This window comes from Urtica dioica, chromosome 8 (genome assembly GCF_054948205.1).
Source record: "Urtica dioica subsp. dioica isolate 48M chromosome 8, U.dioica_male_clone48M_v1_H2, whole genome shotgun sequence".
NCBI lineage: Eukaryota > Viridiplantae > Streptophyta > Magnoliopsida > Rosales > Urticaceae > Urtica > Urtica dioica.
The window spans coordinates 26,591,103-26,609,070 of NC_142763.1; the positions used below are offsets into that span (position 1 = coordinate 26,591,103).

The 17,968-nt window shown below is 41.9% G+C and overlaps 1 pseudogene; it reads left to right on the forward strand.

The window, feature by feature from the left end:
* Nucleotides 1-10,215: 10,215 nt before the first annotated feature.
* On the forward strand, nucleotides 10,216-17,684 carry LOC149388724 (uncharacterized; annotated as a pseudogene).
* The last annotated feature ends 284 nt before the right edge of the window (nucleotides 17,685-17,968 follow it).

A 17,968-nucleotide genomic window follows, 5' to 3' on the forward strand; every position in this document is an offset into this window, starting at 1 on the left:
AAGAAACAAGCAAGCCGTGAGATCCAAGTCTTCAGCGATGCAGATTGGGCAGACTCAAAGACTGACTCGAGATCCACCTCAGGCATGTGCTCATTTGTCTGGGGAAACCTGGTTACTTGGAGGAGCAAGAAGCAGTCAGTTGTATCCAGAAGTAGTGCTGAGTCTGAGCTGAGATCTTTAGCTCATGGAGTGTGTGAAGGAATCTGGCTAAAGAAGCTGCTCGAGGACTTGAAGATCAAGATAGATGGTCTAGTGAAGATATTGTGTGACAACAAGTCAGCAATAAGTATGGCTAAAGACCCTGTCCAACATGACAAGACAAAACATGTTGAAATTGATCGCCATTTTCTGAGTGAGAAGATTGAAGAGATGTGATCTCCATGCTATATGTAACTTCTGCAGATCAAGCTGCTGACATATTTACCAAGCCATTGTCACGTCAACTCTTCACCAACAATTGTTCCAAGCTCGCCTTAATTGACATCCACCAGCGAGCTTGAGGGGGAGTGTAGAATTCCGGGGATTAGGAGTTGACGTGTTGGTCAAGCTTCCTTGTTTTTAGGAGTTGTTAGCCGAGTTAGCTTAGGAAATAAGTTACAACCGGATCCTAGTTTATAGCTGCTAAGGTTGTTAGTTCAGCTATTTTTACTCTTCTAATTCATGTATTTAAGCACAAGTAATTCATGAGAATGATCATCGAGTTTCCCTCACAAACACTAGCCCTTTCTTCAGTAAGTATTTTAAAGAGTTTTACAGTTTCTAGCTAATTTGTTTACAAATGTCAAACGTATCAATATGATAATTTTTAAAGTCTCGGACTGTTATATAGCTAGCTTCCATTATTGTGTTTTTCTTTAGGAGAAGACAGTGAGAGATCAGAACAACATGCTTGAAAAACAGGTTTAATGTTTTGAAAAACAAGTATAATTATTAATATGATCATATAATGTATCAACATGCTTGTTAACCGGTATTTTAATTTATGTATCTCAGATTACAAATTAGATTTTTTAACTGTGGTAAAAACATATACTATATAGACAATCAAAATTAAAGGTAACACTTAAATGTAGAAAGAGAGACTGATGGAGGAAATTTTGTACTGAAAGTTTATAATTTTGTGGTATTATGTATACTATAATAAAAAAAACTATTCTTTTGGATTAATTAACAATAGATCAAGGAAAAGGAGAAAAACGTTGAGCAGATGCAATGGGAGACACAAACCCATGTGACAAATTCCTCCTTTATGATTCCTCCGACTCCAATTAATTCCTGCTTGAATATGGGGTAAGTAAATATATATATATATATATATATATATATATATGTATATATATATATACCACACACGCACACACATATCATCCTTACCCTGAAATATCTTATATAAGTTGCTCTAGCTAAAATTCCAAATAACTTGTAATTATATCAAACTTGTCAAATGGCGTATCATTTGTATATTTAGAAATGTATGGTAATAATTGAATATATAACTAGTCACCTAAGAGTTGTTGGCCAGTGCTAATGTTATGCCTTAGTAAAAAAATGTTGGCGTTAAGTTCAAGTCCCTAGAAAGTAACCATTTAGCAGTTGTCAAGTTTACCAAAGGTTGTGAGGCATGAACGAGACCTATATGGCTAAACTAAGCCCTATTTTTAAAGTATATATTACAGCTAGTCAAAGACAATTTTTTGTTGAATAATATTAATGATATTCTTTTTTTTTAGTTGAATATTAATGATATTCAGTAGTATATAATCATTTAATAAGATATTGTATTGTAGACAAAATGACAACACTTTGGCATCTGCCTATTACTCTTTTCGAAACTTGACAATTTACCCTATACATGGTAATAGTATATAGCACTTACACTTTTATTGTTTTTATAAATGTACTAGGGAAAACTTCATAACGTTTATTTAAATACTGTAATTATTATTTATTGCTCATTTACTAACTACATAATTCCAAGTTATATGATAATAATATTTTTATAAAATTTATTATTTTTTTTATTTTTAAATCTATGTCAGACCTTTTGGAGGGGCTATATCATTATTTTTAATGATACTATTACTATTATTACAATTTGTTGCAGCCGAATGTACAATAGCAACGACGAAACCCCAGAGGCTGAAAGGAGAAGCGATCTAGACCTAATCCTCGAACCACTCTATTCGTGCCACCTTGGATGCTTTGCAGGTTCAAATATGTAATATAAAAATCAAAGAGTTTCTGTTCAAGTCTATATATATATATATATATATATATATATATATATATATATATATATCGCTGAGTGTGATTTTTTTGGTTTTGTTTTTGGGAAAATGTTGGAGTCCTATATTGGCCTGCCATTCTTCTATGTCTAGTTAATGTAATAAAACTAAGTAAAGAACCTTTATATGCCATGTGATGATGACATGAGAGATACATTAAAAAGAACTCATGCTATGAAATTATGAGTTTCGTAACTTTTTTTTATTTGTTATATGGTCAAGAATAGCATGAATGTAATGTTATTTGTTTTTTTTTTCTTTCTTGTTTATTCAATCATAGATACGCATTAGTTTAAGGTAAATATATTTTAAAATTTGATCTTCAAAAAACCATGTCAATGTAGTTTAGAATTTAGGCAGGCCCGCCCAGTAGAGATGAAAGAATAATTTTCAATAATGAATATATAGATATTCCTGAGCTAGGTTTAGTGTTTTTTGTGTGTGTGTGTGTGTGTGTGTGTGTGTGTGTGTTGAAAACTTGTATGCTGTAGATATTGAAACATATGAGTGGGTCTTATATACAATCTACTCGTTGTAAACACAAGGACATCCATATTTAAGTATATGTATAGTATAGCTATAGGCTATAGCCAATCTGTGTGAAACCCGAAAATAGTCATTAATAATTTTATATACATGAAAATGTTGTTGTACATCTCATTTAATGAAAAAAAAAATGTTCTTCAAAAAAAAAAAAAAAAATGGCTTTAGGTATATAAATATTCCTATATAATCTTAAACTTGGTGATCTGTTCCACCCCAATATATATATATATAACAAAAACAAAACAACCTTAAATTATTTTTGCCGTTTTGTAGAGGGGCTAGTGTAGCCTAACTTGTCCTGAGAGACTCGTTTGTATATTTTAGCTAAGTTTTCTGACGGACTCGAGATGTTGTGTATATTTTGGGCCTTAATTATCATTAAGCTTATTAATCTCTAAGCCTACAAATAAAGCCGTCGGCCAAGCTGACTCTAAGATTATTTTAGCCTTAAAAGCGAATTTATTTAGACCTACTTAATGTGATCGGGCTTAAAATATATTTATGTTTGAAACCTAAACGTTTGTTTGACCTCCTTAAAGCTGGTCAAGTGAACTTTATGAGATGTTGTGCGACCCTATTTTTTATAGGAAAAATTATATAAAATAGCCATATAAAATTATAATGATTAGCAAAATAATCAAAATTTCAACTTTTCAGTAAAGTAGCTAAATTTATATTTTCAAATTTTTTTTTTACAATAAAGATTAAAAAATTTTACGATTATTATAAACAATTTATCACTTTCAAAAAAATTATTGCACATTTTGGCTATTTCACTAAATTAAGATAAAATTTGGCTATTTTGCAAATTTATAACTTTAAATTGGCTATTTAGCTACATCACCCTATTTAATATTATTGATACCACTCAAAAATTAGAAAAAATAATTCATATTATTAAAAATGGTATGAGATTTTTGTCTCGATACCATTTAAGAGGTGAGACGGGGTTGAGATCCTCATTGAGTCATATTCAATGCCGTTTCATTGTATTTTTAAGTTGTATTTGTATATTTTTTTTTACTTATTTAAGTTAATTTGAAATGAAGTAATTAATAATAAAGTGAAAGAAAATTAAAATATGAGACTCTTGCAACCATAAATATCTATTGTTATCCATGTGTCTCAAGCACTTGAAATGGTTCGTTGGGCCCTCGGAAAGTCTCCGGGTCAACCCAGATAAACCACACGGCACAGAGGGATCGTCGGGCCTCCGAACAGCCGGTGACCGTCCAGGCGCCAACCCCTCGGCCTTTGGGATGACCGGCCGTGCCGACCTATGTTGGGTAGTGTTGTGATGGATTTTTCCTCACCCGAAAAAACATTAAGGCCCAACCCAAAAATAAAGAAAGCACGGCGAGTACAGCCCAAGGAACAAGGTGGGAAGACACGTGGCCAAGTTCGCTCACGTCACGTGTCCATAAGTGTTGAACCAAAAAATGGCTTAACATTTCGGCGCTAGAAGGAGGGGATCCCGAGAACAACCACGTACGGGCTCTCCATCAGCAAAAACATTCCTTTCTTAGGTACCAAGAACTCCCGCTACATCAAGAAGTCAACATGTCGAACCGCGCAACCGTCTCCGAGAGTGGCGCTCCCCGGCGAACAGAGAGCGTGGCGCTCCACACGCGAGCGGCCAGGAAGCATCCCCGGCGGGCGCAGGTCCATCGACGGGCGCAGTACCGACGGCCGACCCGAGCGCCGCCAATGCGGCGAACCCCGCCGGGTCGGTATTCATCGAGCGAGACGACCGGATGGAATGCCTCGAGAACAGTCTATTCTTGCTGGCGAGTGAATTCGCAATAGACAGGGGGGAGCGGGCCATGAGGCGTCACGCCCGGGAGAGAAGCGGACGGGGGCGAGATGTCTACTCGGGGAGTCACAAAAAAGACGGTCAGGACGACGCGCCCGATCCGAGCATACAAGACATCGAACACAACCACCAAGAGGAGCGACGGACGGCCCACGAGCAGGTACCGCAGCGCTCGGAGACTCGCCGCGACGAGGGGCAAAGAGACCCACGAGCGCAGCCTCGCGCCACCTTACCCCAGGCGTCCTGCTCTGCAGCCGGAGCAGGGACCGAGTCGCGAAGGTCCGCCTTCGAACGTCTAGGATTGGGGGAGGAAGTCGCCGACAGTGGGGACGCGAGGAGGTTCTCACCGCCGCGACGCGCCAGGGCGTCTAGAGCCAAACGTGGACTTGAGGCGCCACCTCAATGCAAGATGGGAGATCCCTAGGCGCCAGCCTGCCCCGGAGACCCATGAGCCGCATGAGGTTGCTCCCCCGGCTACGACGACTCCGACGCCTCCGGCGCCGCATGCCACCCAGGCATCGAATGAGAGAGGGCGCACCACTAGGGTCGCGTCGGCCGCTACGCAGGTCAGGAACAACGAGTTGACCAACATGGTCAACGTGCTAAGGGAGGAAGTCCGAGAGCTGCGAGCGGCGCAGACAAGAACCCCCTTGGTGAGAAGCATGATCGAGGGCGTGGCTTTGCCATTCGCGGTACACGTGCTCGCTGACGACCCCCCTTTCCCATTTCGTAAAAGAGGCCTCGCCCGAACCTCTATTTCCATTTCGTAAAAGAGGCCTCGCCCGACCCCCCTTTCCCATTTCGTAAAAGAGGCCTCGCCCGACCCCCCTTTCCCATTTCATAAAAGAGGCATCGCCCGACCCCCCTTTCCCATTTCGTAAAAGAGGCCTCGCCCGAACCCCTAATTCCATCTCGTAAAGGGGGCCTCGCCCGAACCCCCTATTTCCATTTCGTAAAAGGGTCCTCGCCCGAACCCCCTCATTCCCATTTTCATAAAGTGCGCCTCGCCCGACCCCCTTTACTCCTACAGTACTCCTGCCCTAACTCTCACCACCTCACTATAAATATCCGAGACAAACACTTATCAAGGGCTTGCTTTTTCTCTCTCTAACCAGACTCTCTCAAAACCCCTATTCAACTATTTCTCTCACTAAAAACACCTTTGAGACCGAAATCAAGAACAAAGAGAATCAAAGCCACTCCACTCATATATTTTCACACAAAAACGAGGAACGATCTCCTTCCATTCTCTCTAGAGTGGGAGAGATAGGTTCACTCTCTCTCAAAACCCGAGGCTCCCGAACCAAATTATATTCCCTCTACGATCGTGTCCAAGAGCTTGAGAAACCAATTCTCTCATTCTTCTTTCAATAAGAGGAATATCCCATTACAAATCTCACAGATTCGAAGACACGTGGCCAAGTCCTCTCACGTCACGTGTCCATAAGTGTTGAACCAAAAAATGGCTTAACATTTCGGCGCTAGAAGGAGGGGATCCCGAGAACAACCACGTATGGGCTCTCCATCAGCAAAAACATTCCTTTCTTAGGTACCAAGGAACTCCCGCTACATCAAAAAGTCAACATGTCGAACCGCCCAGCCGTCTCCGAGAGTGGCGCTCCCCGGCGAACAGAGAGTGTGGCGCTCCACACGCGAGCGCCCAGAAAGCCCCCCCGGCGGGCGCAGGTCCATCGACGGGCGCAGTACCGACGGCCGACCCGAGCGCCGCCAATGCGGCGAACCCCGCCGGGTCGGTATTCATCGAGCGAGACGACAGGATGGAACGCCTCGAGAACAGTCTATTCTTGCTGGCGAGTGAATTCGCAATAGACAGTGGGGAGCGGGCCATGAGGCGTCACGCCTGTGAGAGAAGCGGACGGGGGCGAGATGTCTACTCGGGGAGTCACGAAAAAGACGGTCAGGACAACGCGCCCTATCCGAGCATACAAGACATCGGACACAACCACCAAGAGGAGCGACGGACGGCCCACGAGCAGGTACCACAGCGCTCGGAGACTCGCCGCGACGAGGGGCAAAGAGACCCACGAGCGTAGCCTCGCGCCCCCTTACCCCAGGCGTCCTGCTCTGCAGCCGGAGCAGGGACCGAGTCGCGAAGGTCCGCCTTCGAACGTCTAGGATTGGGGGAGGAAGTCGCCGACAGTGGGGACGCGAGGAGATTCTCACTGCCGCGACGCGCCAGGTCGCCAGGGCGTGTAGAGCCAAACGTGGACTTGAGGCGCCACCTCAATGCAAGATGGGAGATCCCTAGGCGCCAGCCTGCCCCGGAGACCCATGAGCCGCATGAGGTTGCTCCCCCGGCTACGACAACTCCGACGCCTCCGGCGCTGCACGTCACCCAGGCATCGAACGAGAGAGGGCGCACCACTAGGTTCACGCCGGCCGCTACGCAGGTCAGGAACGACGAGTTGACCAACATGGTCAACGTGCTAAGGGAGGAAGTCCGAGAGCTGCGAGCGGCGCATACAAGAACCCCCTTGGTGAGAAGCATGATTGAGGGCGTGACTTTGTCATTCGCGGCACACGTACTCGCTGACTACACTGGGGGAAGCTTCCGCCCGCCCGTCATGCCGCTCTACGACGGAAGCACAGACCCTCTTTACCACATTCACCAGTACCAGACCAACATGAGGATGGCGGGACAATCCCCGTCAACAATGTGTCAGGCATTCTGCATCACCCTCACCGGTACCAAGTTCGAGTGGTTCCAAAGGCTCGGACGAGGGTCCGTGCAATCATTCGAAGACCTCCGGGAGAGGTTCCTCACTTGCTTCTCCGCCTCACTGATCCAGAGAAAGGAAAAATCATACATCCTAACGATCAAACAGTGCGGCTCCGAGACGCTCCAACACTACCTTAATCGGTTCATCGAGGAGTCCAACAAGGTGGACGATTACGAGGATGGCGACGCTGTCTACGCCTTCATTGATGGCCTACGAACCGGCGACCTTTTGACGTCGCTGGTAAAGCAGCGACCTGCTACGATGACAGAGCTCATATCACAAGCCACCCAGGATATCTCCATCGAGGAGTACTACAAGTGTCGGAGAATCCGCGAGAGGGGAAACCGGCGTAAGGACGAGGATGAGGTCGACGACGACTAGCGAAGAAAGAAGAGCCGGAGCCCCAACACCGCGGTCTCGAACGTCCGACCCCCGCCAAGACAGAGACCCCTACTAGTCGAGAAGTTCCAGAGGAACACCGACTTCACACCACTCAAAACGACACCGGATCGAATTCTGGCCTTGCACCTAGGAAATGTTCACCGAGCCCCGACCCTTGGCGAAGGACCCCTCGAAACGCAACAAGAACAAGTACTGCCATTTCCACAAAGATCACGGTCACCTCACCGCCGAATGCATCGAGCTCAGGAGGCAGATCGAAAATCACATCCAGAATGGCGAGCTGAAGGAGTTCGTGATGGCCATGGTCGTCAATCCGGACCCCCGTGCCGAGGAGGCAGGTTCCCCAAAACGACAGGCGGCAGGAACGTGGGAAAGAAGTTGTCGCGGGTGGAAGCAACAACAACGACACCCGAGGCAACGTGGCCAACGCCCCACTCAACTTGGTGACCACTATATTTGGAGGGCCAGAAACGGGGGATACCGCGCACGAGCGAAAAAACTATGCTCGGGCGGCGGCCGGAGAGGGCCTATCCCACCATATCAATCTCACCCAGAGCACTTGCCCGGCCACGCCGTTCGAAACGATCTACTTCACCGAATAGGAAGCCCGCCGGGTGATGCATCCGCACAACGACGCCATCATTGTCAAAGCGCAGATAGCAAACAATATGGTGAAGAGGATTCTCATTGACAACGGGAGCTCGGCCGACATCCTGTTCAAGACTGCCCTTGACCGGATAGACCTTGGAGAAATCCGCCCGACCCCAGTCAAGACCCCGCTCTTCGGGTTTGCAGGAGAGTGCATTTACACGGAAGGTTCCATAAGCCTCCCAATCACATTTGGACAGGAGGGGGGAGCCCAGGTCACGCGCCTGGTGGATTTCCTAATTGTGGATCGACCTTTTGCTCACAATGTCATCATAGGGCGACCGACGCTCAACAGACTCCGCGCAGTCACCTCAACATACCACCTCCTCATGAAATTCCCGACACCGAAAGGAGTAGGGGTGATGCGAGGAAGCCAAGCCGACTCCAGGGCATGCCACGTCCAGGGGTCCCGCATCAGGAAAGGCAACGCCATGGTAGGGGTCATATGTCAGGTCGGAGATGACCTCCCAGGCGAGATCAACAAGGCGCAAGAACTCGAGGACCTGGACCCACGAGAAGAAGCCGACACCAAGAAAGTAGAGGCGTCTAGCGATCTCGTGCCTGTGATACTCGACAATGCCAACCCCGAACAGGTCGTCATGATCGGAGCGCACCTGCCGGCCGAATTAAAAGACCAACTCAAAGCATTCCTCCGAGAACACAAAGACGTTTTCACATGGATGCACGCGGACATGCCGGGATCGACCCATAGATCATCTCTCATCGGCTCAACGTGCTCCTCGGAGAGAAGGGGAAAATCCAGAAGAGAAGGTCGTTCAACCCAAAAAGATACCTCGCGATCAGCGAGGAAGTGGAGAAGTTAATCACCGCCAAGTTCGTCCGCGAGGCCAAATTCCCGAGCTGGATCTCCAATGTGGTCATGGTGAAGAAGTCGAACGGAAAATGGCGAATCTGCATTGACTACACCGACATCATCCTATTGGTATATCTCTCCTATATTATAAGTACATATCGTTATTTACTGTTCATCTTATTTTGTCCAATCAAATTGATGATTCACTTTAGAATCAGGCCGGAATGGAATGGAATGGAATCAAATATATTGTTTGGTTTACTTAATTAAATAGAGATGAATCACTCATTCCATCGGTAACAATTTAATATCCCAAAATTGCCCCACTCATATTTTTCAAACAAAACATCAGACGAAGGAAAACCAAAAAAAAAAAAAAAAACCTAATCCTCCGTCGCTTCGTCGCCGCCGTGACGGACTCTTGTGGAGAAACCCGAAACCCTCCTACACCCACACGTCACTTCGTCGCCGCCGTTCCTAATCCTTCAGTACAATAAGTTTATTTTGTATTTTTGTATATCTATTTCTTCCTATGAGTACAGCTTGTGTTTTTCATTCTCAGATGACCCGAGATCTACGTTTTGAGTCTTTATGTGGTAATCTCGATAACGATGGGTAAGTCATTGTGTTTTTTTTTTTCGGATATGTTTAGATTTGATCCGGTTAGGTTTCGTCTCAAAAGTTTGTTCTTGTAACTCGTATTTTCAGGTTTAGGAAGAGATACAATTTTTTTTACGCAGAGACTCTTCCTGCTGAAAAACAGGTGAATAATATTTTTAATAAAATGAAGAAGATGAGAAATGAGGGTATTTTGGTAAAATTTCATTCATTCCATTCTAAAGTTTTGGGATTAGGAAAAACAAACCAAATAGATGAAAAGTATTTAGCATTCCATTACTATTACCGTTCTTATTCCCATTCACATTCCATTCTCACTTTTATTTTCTACCAAACATGCCCTTATTTCTTCTTCTCCATTCTTCCTCACCGCCTCTCTCCCTTACCTCACCTCACCGCTGTCTTTCTCTTCCTCTCTCTCTCACCGACTCTCGGCCCTTCTCTCCTGAACAACGCCACCACCCTTTCCCCCTCTTCCTCTCCTTCGTCCTCTCTTCCTCTCTCCCGCGCGAGCGCCGACCCCGACTGCGCGCGTGCCTCTGCCGACTGCGCGACCAGCGACCGTGCGCCGCCATCTCTCCCTCTCGCCTGTTGTCTCTCTGTCCTCGCGCTCAAACGACGCTTCCGAAGAATCTCGGTCGCCCGATTCCGTTGTCTTCGTCATCGGCTTCCAGACTTTTAGGTTTGTAAATTAGGGGTTTTATAATTTTTATTTCTAAGGTTTGATATTGGCATCTGATTTGGGGAATTCCGAAATCGTGGTTGTTTGGATTTGCGTAGGCATACATAAAAGCATAGTGTTCACTATCAAAGTAATCCATGTGTCTTCTTAGTGTTGAATTGGCAAATATAGTATAGCATTTACACCACCACAACTACACCCCTTATTTATCCAATTTTCTTGATACAATTCCATAAGCAGAGCGCAACGAAATAGAGAAAAATATCGCCCAGGAAGAGAGAGAGAGAGAGAGAGGCAGCTGTAGAGGAAGACAGAGAGACAGCGAGAAAGAAAAAACGAGAACTAAGGAAGCGAGGAATTGAACACGATGAGGTGATTGAGAAGATTCTAACCGCGAAGTCGCAAAGAAAAGAGGTAGTCTCAAATTTCAGAATTATATATTTAGGGTTGTGATTTTGATTCTGAGGTTGAGTCTTGGCCAATGATTATTTTCTTTGTAGCTGTTTGGTTAATCGTAGTTGCTGATTAACTTTGTTTTCCTGGATTCGCTATTACTTCTATTTCGAATATTTTTTTATATTACTGATAAAATCAACATATTATATGTGTTTGTTGAAGAACAAAATATTAAACTGAAATTAAAAATAAAAACAACTATTACTGGATATTTGATTTAGCTGTTTTTTCATGGTTTTATAGTTTGCTGGTATCTTCGAATTTTCAAATTAAACTTTATTATTGTTTTACTGCAGAGTACTAGGTTCCTATGCGTAATATATGTGCTCAATTCAAAGAATTCAGCTTCAAATGCCAGAAATCGAAATATAAAGTGCGCCATTTGTTTTTTGATCGTATTTCAGATACTTCTATGGCCTGTTTATGCAGGGAATTGGCAAAAGATTTTTTGGTTGCTGGTACTGCCTCAGAGTCTCTTTATGGTGCCTGTGAGGCAATATTCAAGACTGACATGGTACTTTTCATAAAAAAAAAGTTTTGTTTTTCATCAGTATAAATATTACTCATGTAGCTATTAAATTTACAAACTTAATATTTCTTGCTCAACAACTTGTACTTGAAAAGCAGATGATGCGCTTGTTTTATATTGAGGTTGATAAGAAAGCTGATGTTTAATACTCAAGAGTCAAGACTAAAAAAAGCCTTATAAACTATGGTAATAAGACTTGGTGGGAGATGAAAAAAGACTGCGTTAGGGTCAAAGTAAATCCTTAAATAAGCAATTTGTTTTAATGAAGGCCATTCTCCGATTTTGACTCTTCTTCCTCTCTTTCACAGGTTTTGATTTTCTTGCTTGATTTTGCTTCTTCGCCCCCCACGGCTCATTCGCCGCGACTCGGACTCGGCCTGGAGATCGCCATCACCGGAAGCGATGGTGATAGCTGCATCGAAGTCGTCATCGGTGATGTCGATCGACAGATAGGTCAGCCTCGCGCGGCGTTGCCGGATCAAGTTCCGCCGGGAATCGGTCTTCGATATGTACACTTCTTTCGCAGTCTCTCTCGCCTCCGGCAATCTCAAGCTCGATCCTTTCCACCACCTACATCGCTCAGGATTTTCATTTCCTCAAGGCCTTCGCCCAAGCGTGAGTCTTTTTTTTGTCTTCTGATTTGTTCAGTTATTTAATATGGCTTTGATTCATGGCCTGTTACCAGCGTTGTCTGATTTGTCTGAATCAGAGGGCTTTTCCTCGTCTAAGAGTTGAAAATTTTGTATGTAAAGGGTATAGGTTAAGCCTATATTGTAATTTTTGGCATCGCTATTAACTGAATGTGTAGGTTTTGCATTTAACTTGATCCTTATAAAAGAAGTAGGGGTAGTGGATATAAGATTACCATGAAATTTTGGTTAGACGAGATATCATTCTTAAAAGAAATTATAATTTTGTCTAGGTAGATTTTATTTTTTCCGTTATTGTTAAGGTTGCCGGAAAAACAAAACCTTAGGTAATCTTTATTAGCTGGGTGTCTTGGGTTCAATTTTCTTTTTCTTTTTTTGCTTATCTATTTAGTTTACTGCTGTAGCGGACAAAGAGTTAGCTGATATGTGATTCTAAATATTAGGCTTTCATATTTGTTAGGAAATTATTTTAGATAAATATATGAATTGGACTGTTTTACTCCTTAAACTTTATATTTGTTTCTTTTAGTTTTATGCATGAACTCACAGTTTTTCTCTGTAATGCTGGATATTGAGTTTGTATGATTTTAAAATACGTATTCCTTGTGGTTAAACATATTCACTTCAAATTCAATTTGGCGTATATCTCGATCAATAGTTATTCGTGTGGATTCAAGATTAGGTTAAGAAATTGTCAGTTTCTTCCATAGATGTTGCTGATTTAGGGGATTTTTTTAGGACAAATATAGGCCCTTTTTATTTGGCGATTATCCCTCTCTCGTTGCTCTCTTATATTTTTTAATTATATTATCAGAGTTGATCATCATAGACCATTTTTATTATTATTTTGAAATCGTTGAATTTCAGTTCCAGTGCGCTAATTTTTTATGGTCTGTAAGTGGAAGCTTCATAAGCTATATTTAGTGTTAATTGTTCAGTGCTTAATTGGACATGACTTTTAAGCTAAGCTTTAAGACTGGACATGACTTATTGTTAATAAATGGCTGAACAATCTGGAGATATCAAGAGAATAGACCTGATCGCACGATGGTACTTGAAGAAACATGTGCAAGTTTTAAGAGTTCGTTCTCATGATATTTAATGGCGTGTTCATGGTTATGATTTCTTCTTCTTCTGATTGTGCGGAGTAAGTAATGGTTTGTACAAATTATGTATATGTTTACTTTGTGCAACTATATGTATGTTTAGCTTTTTCTTCTTTTTCTTTCCTTTGGTCTTAATGTGATCGAGACAGACGTTTTATGGAACATTCACGAGCCAAGTCGAGGCCATGTTAATTTAAAATTTTACAATGAAACATGATTAGCACTCTGTTTTTTTTTCTCCCTGAAATAGAAATGCCTTTTTTATGCTTCTCTTCGATAATCGTGCTCTTCTTCCAGTATGATTTCAAAGGAAACAAAGATCTGTTCGGTTCGTCAAGGCCATGGGTGAGGCTGGTATGTATGTGCATTTACGGTTCGGTCCTTATGTTTGTGCTGAGTGGAGCTATGGGTTAGTAATGTATTAAATTCTCTCACTGTTTTTCAGTTTGGGTTAATTAGAATTTAGAAGATATATCTATCGTTGTTTTGATTCAAATTATGTCAACATTGGTTTCCATGTGTAGCTGCATTTCATCCCTGAAGTCGAGCTTCGAACTGATAACGGTCCTTAGAAGGTTAGAAGGTCAGGTTCTCATATTTTTCTTCTTCCAATTGTCTTTCACTTGTTTGATTCTTTGCTATGTCTAAAACTAAGCTATACATTCTTTTTTTTTTTTTTTTTTTTTTTTTTTATCTATTTTCAGGCTGAATGAAGCGATTCACCGGTAAGATAATCAGCCTGGTGAAGCAAGAGAAGCTCTACGCTTCACAGGGCGGACCCATTATCTTTTCTCAAGTTTGATTCATTTTTTATTTAGAATTTTTTAATCATTGAGAACGAGTATGGAAACACTGCGGAGCCGTACGGGGCTTCAGGGAAATCGTACATCAGATGGTTGGCGGGTACGGCTTTGGCTATGGACACTGGAGTTCCGTGGGTCATGTGCCAGCAAGAAGACACTCCCGATCCCACTGTGAGACCGTTTTCTCCAATGAATTACATCGATCTCTACACTCTTTTTTCCTTTTTTTTATAATTATTCTAACGAGTGACTTGTTGCAGATCAACACTTGCAATGGATTTTACTGCAATCTGTACAGCCCGAACTCGTACAACAAACCCAAAATGTGGATCGAGAATTGGGTTTGATGGTACTTTTTTTTTAAATTCTTTTTTATGTAACCTAGGTCCCTGTTCGTATTTATAAGTCATTTGATGAGTTATTTTTTCCTTCTTCCAGGTTTCTTGCTTTTGGCGGATCATTGCCTTCCAGGCCTACGGAAGATGTTGCTTCCAGGTCCTAATGAATTCTAGATTTTCACAAAATACACGACCAATTAAAACAATAGCTGAGATTTTGATCTCCGGAACCCTAGAAGACTGACCTTTGCTGAGAGATTCCGGCGAGGGCTCGATGGTCTGGAGAGTGAAGGGGACGAAGGCGAGTCGTGGAAGCCAAAAGGGGTCTCGGATCTCGTCCATGACCTCGGGAACGGAGACGAACTTGTCGGCGCATCGACCTCGGGTTCGACGTCGGGGCTGGTTGACTCTTGAGGATGTTGGACCAGCAAGGTTTTGGGACTTCTTCATCCGCCATTGTTGTAGGTAAGAGATAGAGAAAGACAGAGCGCGAAGTTTTGTTAATATCTAAAATTCTGAAACCGTAATAACTGGATGAATGGTTTGTTCGTTGATTCGGTTTCGATGTCGTTTTTCGTAATCTCTTTCAATTGTTTGAAAAACGACATGTATTATCTATCCCCTTCTCCCCCACGTGCGAAGCACGTTTCCCCTCTAGTATACATATATATATATATGTTTACTTCATTTTCTTTTTATATGTTATGGATTCTCGTAAATCGAATTTCTTCTTCTCAATGTTGGAACCTCGTGGTCGTTATGTTATTCCTATAGCGAATTGTGGCTAGCTACACTGTTGTGTTGTTTATACAAAATAGCCTGCTGTGAATGCACTTTCGTAGTTGAGTCTAATGTAAGATTCATTATGCTGAAATCTACACATTTTGACTGGTTATAGGACGAACTTATGTATGGTTTTTTTTTTTTATATATATATATAAACAGTACATTAGTTTATTAAGTGGATGCACTGTTACGAATCTTCTATACGATTGCCCTGGATTAGCAGCTTGGTAAATCACGGACAATGAAAGTTATAGCTTTGTCCGTGGATTTCTAGTTCTAGGGTATTGAAATGTCATAATTGAGATTAATAGTTTGTTGCCCTGCGTTAATAAGGTCGGTTCTTTACGGTGGTCTCCGCTTAGGATTGTACGAACCCTCAAAGTACGCTTGTAATCAGGCTTTCGGATCCACCAACATCTTCGTCAAGATCGCTTCTGGTTTGTTTTCCGGTGCCATCGCAACTGCTTTGACCAACCCAATCGAGGTTTTGAAGGTCAGACGTAAATTATAATAAGCAATCTTATTTACTCATGAATGTCTTGTTTCGATTTCCTCGTTTCTCACAACTGAATGCATTCTCATCTTTTTACCAGGTTCGGTTACAGATGAGTTCGAACTCGAGCAGAGGAGGAGCGGGTGAGGAATTGAGGTGAATCGCGTCTCAGGAGGGAATGAAGGCTCTGTGGAAAGGAGTCGGGCCTGCCATGGCCAGAGCTTCTGCGCTGACGGCATCGCAGTTGGCGACATATGACGAAACCAAGCGGGTCAAGTTCTAAGCCAACGCTACTTTTCTTCACTTTGAGTATCCCAGGAAAGTAATTTCCAAATCGTTCGGTCCAATATTTAGTTGGTCACTGGAAAGAATTTCTGGTCTATTATGCATTTTTTTAAATTTTTTATTTTATTTTAATATTTGTCCCAAAACCTTTGCTTTTGCAGATTCTTGTGAGATGGGCATCACTCGAGGAAGGGTTTCATCTTCATCTTGCGTATGACATCTCAACCCACTTTCATTTTCTTCCGATGTTTTAATGTTCTCTATATTTACTGACTTTGTAGTTGGTGCTTTTTTTATAATTGTCGTTTAGAATGGTTTTAAAGATAACTGGAATAGTAATAATGATAATAATCAAGTAAAAGTTTGCGATAAAGATGGTCTCCTAGAGCATGTCAACATGATGTTGAAAAATGTGTTACTTCCAAATGTATGAAAAACAGATCATAAACTTTTAGATTCATTAAATTTCAGGCTAAAACAAATTGTTTGTGGTTAAAATATAAACTTTGTCTGGCCTAGAGAGAGAGAGAGAAGGAAAAACCAGCCTAATAAACGGACTAAAATGCTTTTTCCTTGCATTAATTCTTGTGTATTTATTTTCATAACCTAAAACTTTTTTTTATTATTAATTATTATGTTGGTGAATGTGTTTACCACTTAGCTAACTTTTTATACATTTGGGGTCATTATTTTGCTTTTGATGAAGTTCAAGTTTGGTTGCTGGTGGAATCAGCACCTTGATAACAGCTCCCATGGACATGATCAAAACCCGCCTCATGTTGCAACGAGTATCTAAAACGGTTGGCAACTACCGAAATGGATTTCATTGTGCATGTAAGGTAACCGTCAAATGTTCATTTTTTTATATTATTATTATTCTTCTTCTTCCTTTCAAGGTTTTAATTGTTGACCTACAGCAACTAGACAAAGAGCAGTGTCTGTCTCTTATACTTTTCACATTCAAATTTATGTCTGTTAAGTTGGCTTGGTGATATCGGGACCCAGATTTACTAGTCGGCAGTTTTAAAATTTAGCGAACACATTTCTTAACTCTTGAACTTGACAAAGTATGTGTGTGCATGTTTTTTTCCAGGTAGTCCGTACAGAAGGACCTAAAGCCTTTATAAAGGGTGAGTTTCCTCGGTCATGCCATGCTTCTTTTCACCTTTCATTCGTTTCAGTGTTGAGAAAATAGCATTACGTTTAACTTGGAAGTGTTATTTTCTCGGATATTTATTTGTTTCAAATCTTTTATGAGGGGCTTTGCAATTTTTGCACGGTTAGGTCCGCAAACAACAATAACTTTTATACTCTGCGAGAAGCTACGCGAGCTCGCTGGATTACGAGCGATATAGCAAGATTTCCATCGCCTCTGATATTTGGTTTCTCTCCGACACTCTGATTGATCTTATAGTATAGCGGTGAGTTTCTTCAGATCAGCATAAATTACCACCATATTCATATTTTTTTTCTTCTCTGTTTTTCAACTTCTCCAATGCTATTTGTTGGATATACTATTCCTTGGGGTCCCAATTATTTGATATTTTTATATTGAGCTTTTGCCCTAGATTCTGGCTGTCCAAAATAAATTATTTGATTATGAATCCCCTTCTACTTTTGCATTGATGATATTATTATTATTATCATGACGATGCAACTGTTTTGTTACCCCTTATAGTAAATGAAAAAAGGTTCTTATCTTTTTTCCTGATTACTTCTTCTGTGAAAGTTACCTTCGCTTTGAAAAGTGTGGGTTTGTTTATTTATTTATTAGGACTACAAAAGGGCTTGGTTGAGTTAGCTGAGCTGGAAGCTTGTTAAAGCCACGACACGTAATCAAATTTGTCACTTGGGTAAACCTAATATTTCGTTGACTTGTGTTAGGACTTGATCAAAAACTTAAAGCTTCTGATAGGCATTGCATGTTTATGAGTACGACCAGTTCTAGTCTTTGTCAGCGTACCAAAAAAACT